The sequence below is a fragment of the Neoarius graeffei genome, chromosome 6, assembly GCF_027579695.1.
Source record: "Neoarius graeffei isolate fNeoGra1 chromosome 6, fNeoGra1.pri, whole genome shotgun sequence".
Classification (NCBI taxonomy): domain Eukaryota; kingdom Metazoa; phylum Chordata; class Actinopteri; order Siluriformes; family Ariidae; genus Neoarius; species Neoarius graeffei.
In genome coordinates, this window is record NC_083574.1 from 60,491,952 (window position 1) to 60,505,770 (window position 13,819).

At 40.6% G+C, this 13,819-nt stretch overlaps 1 protein-coding gene across 5 annotated transcripts in view; it reads left to right on the forward strand.

Annotated features, from left to right (window-relative positions):
- bcar1 (BCAR1 scaffold protein, Cas family member) overlaps window positions 1-13,819 on the forward strand; it is a 168,059-nt gene that overhangs the window by 122,372 nt on the left and 31,868 nt on the right. The gene's annotated exons all lie outside the window — the stretch shown is intronic.

Genomic DNA, 13,819 nt, shown 5'->3' on the forward strand with positions numbered 1-13,819 from the left:
GAACAAAGAAAGAGAAAAAGTTTAGAATATGCAAGAGAAGTATGAAGCATTTAAGAGATAGAGTGGATAGACTGAAATATAACATAATAAATAATACAGTAGCATGTAGTAGTGGGGACTGCAGACATTGCAGGGTTGTGGGAAGTGAGTTGGTGATTTTCAGCAGGCATCTTCAGGTCTCCTGCAGTGGGTAGTCCCACGCCCCCTGGGACTGTCAGGAGCACAGAGCCATATGCCAGGGGCGTATCAGCAGTAGGATTGAATGAAGTGAAGTGAAATAATAGTGGAATGGAGGGGAAGGAGGAGTGGCCCAGCTGTTTCCCCAGTGTGTCCTGGAGACCTTTACCACCTTCTTCCATTCAGTGACATTATTTGTTCTTAAACTTTAAAAAAGAATCTAGGTTAAATTTGAGTTCCCTTATGGCATGACTGTCATATAATTACTCGTTGGCTGTCCAGCACCTTGCACAGTAAGGAAAGACAAATGATGTCGTGGCCCCATTGTGTTGTTTCTCTGGACCTCCAGACCTGATGCCAAGTGGTGCATAAAGGTGCCACAGACCTGACGGGTATGGAAGTTGCCCCCCAGTGACAACTGACTTGCCGGGTGAAGCCATCCGTTGGCCATTTGAGTGGCTCTTCCACATGCCATCTGGTAGTGTGCCATTGACCCTGTCGGGTTCATCTGCCACATTGCACCGAAAAGCACCCTGCTGCCAGTGCCTTATTGGTGATGTACTATTTAACCCATAGCTGGAGCCCAGGCAGGTGCTACCACACTGAGTCAGAGCGGACCTGGGAGCAATGGTGATTAAGGGGTAACTCCACTTTCCCTAATACTCAAGTCCTCCTGGACCTGAGACTCACCATTGGTTGCAGTTTAAAGTCATACCCAGGACTAAATATATTTACTACTAATAACATAACTAGAGACCTGTGCAGGTCTGAGCTCAGCGTTTTACGTCGATGCCAGGATTCAAACTGACGTTGCAAAATCTGTTCCTTTCCTGGACCGCTTGGCCACAGAGGATTATATCACAAACTGAGGTTATGCAACATGGCACTTACATAATCAGTGGCACCACAATGCGACTGTGGAACCGCAACCTGAGACTGGCACGCCAGTTACATTCTTAAACACGCTCAAACTCGGTTAAACATACACATACAGACAGGTGCCTCTATAGGCTTCAGCCAAAGGGTGAGCCAATAATGGAAATAATTACCACATTAAAACCGTAGTAATATCACGGTCAAGAGTATAACAGCCATAGTTACCATATGATCTCATCTCATTATCTCTAGCTGCTTTATCCTGTTCTACAGGGTCGCAGGCAAGCTGGAGCCTATCCCAGCTGACTACAGGCGAAAGGCAGGGTACACTCTGGACAAGTCGCCAGGTCATCACAGGGCTGACACATAGACACAGACAACCATTCACACTCACATTCACACCTACGGTCAATTTAGAGTCACCAGTTAACCTAACCTGCATGTCTTTGGACTGTGGGGGAAACCGGAGCACCCGGAGGAAACCCACGCGGAGTTACCATATGATACCCTAGTAAAATATTGTAATATCATAAGTATATAACAAACATAGTTACTCAAAGTTCCATTGTAAATCCATGGTAGTATCATGACTAAATATGCACTAAAATAAACATAGATACCATAAAACTTCATAATAAAACTAGTATATCTGTAGTAATACTAACTATACTAACCATAGCTATTGTCAGGTACCTCAATAAAATGATGGACTTATCATTCAGAGTACAATAAATACATTGTGAATTTTGATACATGTTGGCATTTCAAAAAGTTCCTTGCTCAAGGACCCAACATTCGCAGCTTAAAACTACAGTGCTACCACCACCATGCTTTATTTTCAAGGTGTCTCACACAGGGTTACAATATTGAACTGTTTGATCAAGTGTTTGTAGTTGCACTGAAGGTCAATGATCCAAATTGTGTATTGCCTAAAAGCATGCACAAATGACTTCTGCGTAATGACCGGACATGTCTGGACATCTCCCAAACACTTAGTTTATTCGAAAAACAAAGAAAGATTGTCATATATGTCTCATTACATGGGCAAGTAGTGAGATAAGAATCGAGTGTAGTGTCACTGATCAGTAGTCAAGGCCAGGGTTGGAAACAGGGGCTGAGGAAATCAATACTAAGCCCCTCAGGGTTTTGGTGTCATTCTAGAGCTCACATATTAGTGATAACGCAATCACTGTGCCTAAAGTCTGGCTCACATTCTACACATAACAAACTGCTCCGTGAGACTTCCAGAATGTTTTCTCAGTTTCTCTGCAATCTGCTTATAAGCAGTCCATTTTATACTATAGCCATTATCAAGAGCTGGTCAGTTCAATCCTGTTTATTTTCAGATTTTTAATTTATTTGCGTTTTTTAAAAGTTGCATTAGCCAGACGTGGAAGATGGGTTCGGTCTTGTATGTCCCCCCCCACTTAATATTCTCTAGTGTTCTTATGCTCCCTCCTCTCTAACCATCACTCCTGCCACTTTCTCATTATGAGATAAGGAGTTCACACAGAGAGAACGCATGGTGAACCATACCCATACACATATACGCAAATAAAAGATAGCGAAGGCTTATCCTGGATCCCTCAGTCCTTTTTGATAAAAACAGGAAACTGTATGTACCATATTTAGGAATAAAAGCACTTGACATATGATTCTTGTGTGTGTGTGTGTGTGTGTGTGTGTGTATACATGGGGTAGTGAGGTCCCTCTTTGAAGAAGAACAAGCTAATATGGGAGCATATCTGGTTCAGCTGCCTAGTCCCTGAAGGGTGAATGGCATGCTGGGGGCTGATTGTGCTAAAGCAGCAAAAGCAGCTGGGAGTGGTGTCACATCAAAGCAGATTTCAGATGGGGTGTGTTGGCATATGACCCTCAAAGCTCAACCACGCTCTTCTGAGAGACTGAAATGCCTATGCACTCTGTCCGTCAGTTTTAGTCTCTTTTTCTTCAATGCTTATTCTTTCTCAGTGTTGTTTTCACTGCCAGTGGTTTATTTAATTTAGATTTTTCCCCGTTACTATGCTAGCAGAAAACCAGAAAGCCATCTCAAAATCTGTGGCAACAGCCATACTTTCTATAACGAAATATGTAATACAAATAGTCAGAATCCTCAGAAAAATTTGGCTTAATTAACCAAACAAGTACGTATCCTCATTACTCATGCCCTAAAGAAGTTGGAACTATGCAAATAATATTTTGTTTTAGAGGCAAGCTTTTCTCATCTACTTTTTCTACCTGCAAAGTCGTAGTAAGACAATGAGCCAACTCTAATTCTTCCCCACCTTTGACTAAGATGTTGGTAAAGTTTCCTAACCATATACCTTAATGACGCTAACACACTCCCTGGTTGCTTAGTTACACATTAACCAGAAGGATGTGGCAATTCAGCTTTGTGTGCACATTGACCTTGTTGAGTAAACAGAACCATATGAACGCTGAACTGAAAGAAAGCTTCACATTGTGAGAAAGGAACAAATGGCACACATATGCATGGATGATTTGCTTTGACGAACTATAAACACTATACAACCTGCTCCTAATATTACTCCTTATATTCTGTCTTGGCCAAAGCATTTGTTTAGATTTTACAGCAATACAACTGCAATTTTTATTATCAAAAATCCTTTCATTATTATTATCATCATCAAAACTCCTCATTAGTGGCGGCATGGTGGTGTAGTGGTTAGCACTGTCGCCTCACAGCAAGAAGGTCCTGGGTTCGAGTCCGGCGAGGGCCTTTCTGTTGCCCCTTTTCCACCAAAGCAGTTCCAGGGCTGGTTCGGGGCCAGTGCTTAGTTTGGAACCGGGTTTTCTGTTTCCACTGACAAAGAACTGGCTCTGGGGCCAGAAAACCCGGTTCCAGGCTAGCACCAACTCTCTGCTGGGCCAGAGGAAAGAACCGCTTACGTCAGCGGGGGGGCGGAGTTGTTAAGACCAACAACAATAACAAGACCGCGAAAGATCGCCATTTTTAAGCGACGAGAAGCCGCAGCTGTACAAACGCTTAATCATCCATTATTATTATTGTTGTTGCTGCTGCTTCTTCCGTGTTGTTTTTGCTTCGATATTTGCGCCAAGGTTTATGCAAACGTAGTGACGTAACTGACGTATACAGCGACGTAATGACGTATACAACGACGTAACTGACATATACAGCGACGTAATGACGTGGCTTCCCTTAGCACCACGAGCGATGGAAAAGCAAACTGGTTCTCAGCTGGCTCGCAAGTTGAACGAGTTTTGAACCAGCACCAGCACTGGCCCCGAACCAGCCCTGGAACTGATTTGGTGGAAAAGAGGCATGTGTGGAGTTTGCATGTTCTCCCTGTGGGTTTCCTCCGGGTGCTCTGGTTTCCCCCACAGTGTAAAGACATGCAGGTTAGGCTAATTGGTGGCTCTAAATTGACCGTAGGTGTGAATGTGAGTGTGAATGGTTGTTTATCTCTGTGTTAGCCCTGCGATGACCTGGCGACTTGTCCAGGGTGTACCCCGCCTCTCACCCATAGTCAGCTGGGATAGGCGCTTGCTTGCAACCCTGTAGGACAGGATAAGCGGCTATAGATAATGGATGGATCCTCATTAGTGAGCAGTATAAACAGTAATGATGGAAATGGAGCCAGGGATGTTGTATTTTCATCGGAAGGAGTATAAGGATATATGGTATAAGTATAATGGAACAGCTACTACAATCAGCTTTTTGGTTCAGATTAACAAACAACAGATTCCTCTTGTATTTTCAGTGTGAGACTAAGCTAATTACCCTTTTTCCCCCTCATCTTTAAGTGGGTGAATAATTCTGCAGATGTATAAGCATGCTACAGTACGTTATGCTTTGACTAGTTCTGAATATACTAAATGTGATCTCTTGTCCACAACTTAATAGGACTTGTCTCTACAATAATGTGAGACATTCAGACAAAACAAAACAAAAAAAAAGACTTTCAACTTCAAGAACGTTAAACAATGCAATGCTAATAATCCCTGCAATGGTAATGTGATATCCTTCTGCACTCTTCCTCAGAACTTTACAGTGATGTGTGTATGAGATATCTATACCAGTAAGCAAAATGTCCGAACTCTTCCAATGTGGTCCCAGTATACACTAACAACCAAGCAAAACCAAAACAGAAGACCTCTTGACTCAGAATTCCTACTCAAAAATGTAGCATGTTCTCTTCTAAGTTCATAAAATGACATCAAACCAACATGGCTGCACACAGTAGGCATATCAGGTGAAAATTCAAATTCAATCCAAATTGCTTGAAACTGCTCTCATTGAATTCAGAATTGAATGCTAAACAGCATACTTTTTACAGAATTAAAATGTTTATCCATTCTTGAGATATTACCAGTCAAAGATTGAAAAAACAGCTTAATTGTTTAGAAAACTGCCGTAATATTATGTATTAGGATCACATGGTCCAAAATGGACCTCCTTAACGAATGAGATCAAAAGTTTTTTCTTAATAACTTTTCTATTTTTCAAGATATTTACATGGAAATTGGCAGGCACATAGATGGTTATATACTGAATACAAAATTTGAAAAATTAGTAAACACCAATTATGCAAATTGGTATTTAATTATTAATTATGCTAATTAAGTGAAAATGTTAAATTGGTACGCTCTCTTCTTCAAAGTTTCACCAAATGGCCTTATTTGTGCAATATAAAGCTGATCTTAACTCTCATTTATACATCACAAAGAAGGAGAAATCAATGTTAATTATAAAATATGCATAAACAAGCACTGAATGTCATTCACATCTACCATTTTCTATCAAAATAAAAAAGTAATAAAAGAATATTTCTAATACCCTCTTTGTGCTCTGTAGACCTTTGTATTTCTAAGTAGGGCCTACTAGTGTTTATATAAAAGAATGATTCTTATTTCAGTTAACATTCACAGCTTTCAAGCCTAACCTTGAAAAAACTGTGTGAGCCACATCCAGTAAACAATCCCAATTAATTTAACTGAAATTGACACTCGCGTTTCTGACTTCCGTTTTTTAAAAATATCATTCCGACCACTAAGATCTCAATATTTTTCATCAAAACAGTACAGTTATTTTCTAAAATAGTTATTTATTTACATGACTCAGTTTGATTTGGGAAAAATAAGTAGGTAAAGCTATGACAACTCATTTCAAAGTCTCTCGTGAATCATAACATCAAAACTAGCTGACAGAAAATTTTGCTGAATACTTCATCAGAAACAGTAAGAGCGAGAGAACATCCCTGTAAAAGTTATCAGATTGATATTCACGAGTAATCCGGTCGGAAACGATCAGAAGAGAGAGACAGCCTGATCACTTTCCCGTGACTCGAAAATCACTAACAGTTTCCCAGTGTCACGTGAGCAGAGTTTTTACTCTGTTGTACCAGCTTCAACCTGCCGTTACTCCCAAAGTACTGAACAGATCTTAACAAGATACATTTCTTTGGAAAGCAGAGCTTATAAGCGTTTTAATGAGTATTCACAATAGAAAATATTCAAAAGTTAAGCAATGACAGATTTGGAAACTCAGATGAGCGTCTGCATGCACAATTTTCACACAATGGCCAACGAGCGTCTGATATGCCTACACACAGTGTCAGACTTAGACTTAGACAAAACTTTATTTATCCCCGAAGGGCAATTAGAAGGGCGAAGAGTGGTACATTAAAAGAGCAAGAAAATAAAATCACAAAAAGAATAAAATCACAAAAATGGGTGGGCAAAAAACAAAAAACAGCATATTATGTACAATATACAATGGCAGGCCTGTTGCCAGTAACAAAGTTTAAAAAAAAAAATAAAAAAAAATAAAAAAAGGCAGCAGATAAAATTTGGCAAATAAATAAAATGACGCGTGGATAAAATTAAAATGACAAAATTAAAATGACAATATGATTAGAGTGACTTTGTAGTTAAAGTGACAAGGTGATATTTTAATATTGCACATCAGGACACGTGATATTGCACTAGAGTATTAGTAAACAAAGTAGAACGTCTTACCTTTAAAAGAGTTATGATGTATGTACGCTACAGTATTTTTTTTTTTTTTTAGATTAATTAACATACAGACATATTTGCTTATTAAATCTAACATTGACTAGACGGTTCAATGAGGAGGAAAATATACACTCACTGGCCACTTTAACAGGAACTTGTTCTTGATTCTAAGATTCCTGTTTTTGGCTAGCAGGACTGGAACCCAATGTGGTCTTCTGCTGTTGCATGCTGAGATGCTTTTCTGCTCACCACGGTTGTAAGGAGTTCCTGTGAGTAGCATTGCAGCTCAAACCAATCTGGCTATTTTCCTCTGACCTCTCTCATCAACAAGGCGTTTGTTTCCACCCACAGAACTATTGCTTACTCAGTGTGTTTTGTATTTCGCACCATTCTGTGTAAACTCTACAGACTGTTGTGTGTGAAAACCCCAGGAGTTTCTGAAATACTCAAACCAGTCCTTCTGGCTCAAACCAACGCTCATGCTACAGTGAAAGTCACACTTTGAGATCACAATTTTTCCCATTCTGATGTTTGAAGTGAACATTACCTGAAGCTCTTGATTTGTATCTGCATGATTTTATGCATTGTGCTGCTGTTAAGGGATTGGGTGATTAGAGAACTGCATAAAACAGCAGGTGGATGGGTGTTCTTAATAAAGTGGCCGGCGAGTGGATATCACTCACCATAGTTAGCTGGCTAGCTTATCGCTAACAAAGACGACCATGGAGGTGTCCATATTCTCCCCCTCTCGCATGGAGGTTTTTTTTTTTTTTTAAAGCTTCCCTCTCTTTAGTTAGGAGCTCCTGTTTCTGTGATTAGATAAATAAAACGTGAAATGTGTACAAAAGTGACACAAAATGCCAATCAGTCTACCTTTAGTACATACATACGACATACATACATATAGTAGCCTACATGTAAACCTCTTACAAACCTCATGATAGTTTAATATATATTGTACATTTATTTAAGTTTTGATATTAGGCTGGGCGGCACGGTGGTGTAGTGGTTAGCGCCGTCACCTCACAGCAAGAAGGTCCGGGTCCGAGCCCCGTGGCCGGCGAGGGCCTTTCTGTGCGGAGTTTGCATGTTCTCCCCGTGTCCGCGTGGGTTTCCTCCGGGTGCTCCGGTTTCCCCCACAGTCCAAAGACATGCAGGTTAGGTTAACTGGTGACTCTAAATTGACCGTAGGTGTGAATGTGAGTGTGAATGGTTGTCTGTGTCTATGTGTCAGCCCTGTGATGACCTGGCAACTTGTCCAGGGTGTACCCCGCCTTTCGCCCGTAGTCAGCTGGGATAGGCTCCAGCTTGCCTGCGACCCTGTAGAACAGGATAAAGTGGCTAGAGAGAATGAGATGAGATGATATTAGGCTAGTAGTATTAGGACAGCGTTTGAAGTGATGTCATGGTGCTTGCTGCAGATTTTGAAACGCCACACATCACACCACAAGTAATCAGAGACGACACATTTAAGGCACATGAAAAGGCGAGGTGTGAACAGCTCTATGTCTCAACTGACCACTTGTGATCTGATGCTAATACCAGTCTAAAACTCCACTTATCTGCCTCTGTCAAAATCCCCGCTCAGAAAGCAAATGCATAATCTCAGGGGACTATGTGGCGGTCCACTGCTCACCAGAACAGGCAGAGGAATTAGAAGAGGAGGTGGTGAGGGGAGGAGGAAGGCTGTGTAAGCTTATCTGCAGCAGCAGTTCTTATTGGGAGTAGAGAGGTGCTGGCGAACGCGAGCAGAGAAAAAAAATGCAGGTAGATTAAGGCTTTGGTGATACAGAGCTCTCAGCAGTCTGTTGAAATTAGAATTATATTAAAGCGTTAATGGTAAAAACACCCATGTATATTTTGTGTGTGGTGTGTTTCAGTGTCACGACATACTTCATTGTGATGTAACCGTCAGTACGGATCTGCAATTTAAATGTGAATGTGTTTATTTTGGTGCCTCTCATACACTTTAATGTCACGAGAATTTTCAGTGAATATTTTCAGTGCTGTTCCAGTATGACAGCCACACACACACACACACACACACACACGTTGTGCACGTGTTTGTATGCGAGTTGTGGATATTCTCCTGGTGTAATATTCTGCATATCTCTTTCCGTACATTCCTCTGTGTTGGAGATTCTTCACTCTGCCTGACTGAAGAAAAGCTCGTACTTAAGGAATGCCTTTAGCTTAGAGTAATAAAAAGAAAAATAACGTTAGAGAGAAGAGGTGCATTATATACTCCTTTAACTTCAGATTACTGGATTGATTTTTGTCACCTGACCTTATGTTCGATGAAAAATTTCTCTTGTGTCACACCTCAAAACACTTTTTCACCCTGAGAGTATAATTTCAAAAACATGTCTATGAATCTTACTGAGCTGTCACTTTAATGACTTGTTTAGCTGCCAGCAGCCGGAAACTACTTAAAATGTATTTTCCTCCACCTGGTTATCCGTCTATGTCTTTTTAAAATCCAAATTGGAATAATAAAACAAATAAAAGAATACATAAATAAATAAACAAACTTATAACTAAACCATTTTTGGTATTTGCCAGATCACAGATATGAAAATAAATGAAGTGGGACACATTTCAGATATATTTCATTGTCAGCGTGTGTCTGATGAAGTGTCATATTGAATGATCTGTTTCAGTGAATAGTAGAGACAAATCAGTGTGTAAAATATGAACGAGGCTGTGCCAAAACATCTTTACATAAAACAACATCTGCAGTACCAGTTTAATAGAGATTAATACAGTTGTGGAATAGGGCTATTTACTGTATGTTTATTATTTACTATTTACTGTTTGATCTCAAATGCATTAAGAAGGCAAGAAATTGCACTAATTAACTTTTGACGAGACACGCCTGTTAATTGAAAAGCATTCCAGGTGACGACCTCATGAAGCTGGTTAAGATAATGCCAATAGTGTGTAAAGCATCATCAAGGGAAACGCTGGCTACTTTAAAGAATCTAAAATATTAAACATATTCTGGTTTTTTAAACACTTTTTTGTTTACCACATAATTCCATACATGTTCCAGATATTATTTCATAGTTTTGATGTCTTCAGTGTTGTTCTACAATGTCGAAAACAGTCAAACTACAGAAAAAACTCTGAATGAAGAGGCACTGTATGTCCAAACTTTTGACTGCTACTGTAAATAAATCACTTCTACTTGCAAAGATGCATGTGGGATTGAGTTAAAGCTATACTGCCTTTCAGATTTTTCAAGTTTAGGTCATAAAAATAATTTTCCCCGACACCCAATTATTTTTGTTTAGTGGACCGAAAGCTACTGAATTCAAATCACAGACTTCCAATTTTATTAGTTTTTTTTTTTTAAATAGAACAATTAATGAATTTAGGGCCACATGGCCCTGAATTCTCTGCTATTTTTTCCTGCTTCACCATGATGCAATACAAGCTACTACATCATGCATCACATGGTGGGCTTTCCCCGTTCGCGCAAGGCATTGTGGGATACAAATTCGAAACAGGAGAGAATGATGGCGGACGTGAGTGTGCGAATGAAACGTGAAAGACCGACTACAGTAACGGAATGCGAGAAGAAAAGACGTTATGTTGTGAAGGAAAGGAAACGCAGGACCAAACTAATAAATATCGGCGGTCAGCAAACACCTCGGTGTGATCAGCTGTTTGTTTAGCGACAGAATGATGTAACTGTCAGTGCATGGTCAAAGTAAACCTGTAGATGGCAGTAATGCAACACTGGATACCAGCTGCTATAAAACTGAAAAGAAGACGACGACGAAGGTAAGCGTGCGCATGCACACACGGACTTCCTCTGTCTGCTTGATTGTGCGAAGCAAGCGATTTCATGCACATTATTTGCTCGGGAATCCTCTCAAATTAAATGACTTCCCAGCTACAGAATGGCCTGATATTTTGTGAGACATTACAGAAATAAACATATATCACCATGACCGAATTTCAGAGTGAACTAAATTTCACCGATTTTATGAAATCGAAATGGCGTCTAGTTTTAAAATATGACATACAAGTAAGATGTAATTAACACAAAACCTAACAATAACACCAAAAGTGTGCTAGCTGAAAAAGTTCAGGTAGCTCTTTTGGGGTAACTGTGATTGCCCGTTTAGTTGTGCAGACGGTGCCACTTGCTCCACCTGCTGTTCTATGCCTGCTGGTATGTCAAAACTCCATCTGTGACCCCCACCACCACCACACACACACTCACTCTTCTCACCACTCCCTGCAGGACAGAGTTAAGAGGTCAGTGAATGTGTGTCACTGTATATGAAGACACCGCTCTGCTTCTTTGTCTAGTGGGATGTCCTCTGTTACCTGCTGTGGACTCATTTTCTGCTCTGCTAGCTTGACACGGAAGAATAAAAAAAAGAAAAGAGTTGGGAGTTACAGGGAAAGATGACACCAGGCCCAGAGCCTATGTGGTGGGTACGGCAGGTGGAGGATGAAGAGAGGGAGGAAGGTTCTGGTTTCACATGCGGACCCACAGCCTGTGGCCTTTCATTAGCTACCCACAAAGGCCGTACGGGTTTGGGACAGAGCCGGAGGGAGGATGAGCCCAGCGCTGCTTCTCAGTATAAACACGAGGACTCTTGCAGCCTCTTTATTTGCGCTCCATTGGCTCTCATCAACGGCCTGAGCTATTAGAATGGGGCACAGTGCTGACTTTGTACTGCACAGAGTTGAAAAAGAGCATGGCAGAGTAGAGGAATGGCTTGACACACACACACTTTAATACTTTAATCAATTGTTGCTGAATGTGCATTTTGGCTGTGTGCGCGCACATATCACGTGTGTTTGCTCTAGTAAACAAACTAATTGGTTCCTGTTAGGAAGCTGCTGCAGGGCTAAACTCCATGTTCACCTCTTTAGTGATCATTATGCTGTTTTACTCTCCTCTCCTCTCCTGAAGGGCACACATAAAAGGAGACTAGATCTGCTAACCAAATGGAAACCAGATGTTTACAGTATGTGTATCCACCTCCTCGAATCGCTACCTACCGAAATAAAACATCAGACATAAAGATAGGATCCAATTTTTAGGAGAGGAAATCCAGAAATCTTTAATGATGCTGTGTGTGTTTCTTTCAGTAATTTGCTTCACACACGAGTACATGCTTACACACACACCATTCTCAGTTTTTGGCTAACTTTGATCAGCAGGCCTGATGTGGTCTCCGAGGACACACACTCATCCCACTCTTATTAATGGGTGTTGCAAACAAGCTTGACTGTTGTGTTGCCAAAAGCAAAGTGAGAGTTTGTGTGTGTGTGTATAGTCTCATAGTCCTATTTCCAGACAGTATTTATTCAGACAGTCTCACACTCCTATTTCCAGAATATGAAAAAAAAAGCTAGAGGACAAAAGTGAAGTTTTATAGTTCAGCACAAGTAGTACTCAAGCATGCAGGAGATAAATTGGCTTGATGAAACCGAGAGGGTTAGAAATGCAGAGACTAAATGAGAATGCAGCTCAGGAAGACCAGGGAAAAAGCAAAAGAATTGGAAAAAGGCATGTGGAAGAATGCAGAGAGCTCGAATATTCAAACTGAGGCCAGATCTTTTAGAGAAAGAATAAGAAGTGGCCTAAACAGTCAGCAACAGAACTTGGGGTTCTGGTTTATTCCCCACAATTTATAGTAGCAGTCAAAAGTTTGACCACAGCTACTCATTCAGAGGTTTTTCTGTATTTTGGCTGTTTTTTACATTGTAGAGCAATACTGAAGACATCACAACTATGAAATAACATCTGGAACATGTATGTGGTAAACAACAACAAAAAAAAAGTAAAAAAAAAAACCCAAACAAACCAAAATATGTTTCACATTTTAGATTCTTCAAAGTAGCCACCGTTTACCTTGATGATGCTTTACACACTATTAGCATTATCTTAACCGGCTTCATGAGGTTGTCACCGGGAATGCTTTCCAATTAACAGCTGTGTGCCTTGTCAAAAGTTAATTAGTGCAATTTCTTGCCTTCTTAATGTGTCTGAGTAAATAGTACTAGCAAACAGTAAATAATAAAAATACCGTATATGATATTACACGGTTGCACGAAGATATGAAGTTTATCTTCATGTGGTGAATTCATGAGTGAATGAGTGATATATTTTTCAGCACAAGAAGATAAACTTCATATCTTTGTGCAACCGTGTAATGTTCTTTATTAGAATCATAATCAAGTTTATATGGATACATCCACAAAAAAAAATGCAAGTTAATTAAAAGAATTTTAATTTTGAACCGGTTCACCATTTTGACATGTGTCAAGTCAGCAGGAAAACATTGGGAGTGATGTTATCAGAGTGAAATATCAGGAATTAGTTAAGTTAGTTAGTTAAGGCACTTCAACAAAAAACTTTATTTTGTGCAAAACACAGTGATCAAAATTAGAGAACACTAACCATTGTAGCGGCGGCACGGTGGTGTAGTGGTTAGCACTGTCGCCTCACAGCAAGAAGGTCCCGGGTTTGAGCCCAGTGGCCACCAAGGGCCTTTCTGTGTGGAGTTTGCAGGTTCTCCCCGTGTCTGTGTGGGTTTCCTCTGGGTGCTCTGGTTTCCCCCACAGTCCAAAGGCATGCAGGTTAGGCTAATTTGTGGCTCTAAATTGACCGTGAGTGTGAATGGTTGTTTGTCTCTGTGTCTGCCCTGCAATGACCTGGCAACTTGTCCAGGGTGTACCCCGCCTCTCGCCCATAGTCAGCTGGGATAGGCTCCAGCTTGCCTGCGACCCTGTAGAACAGGAT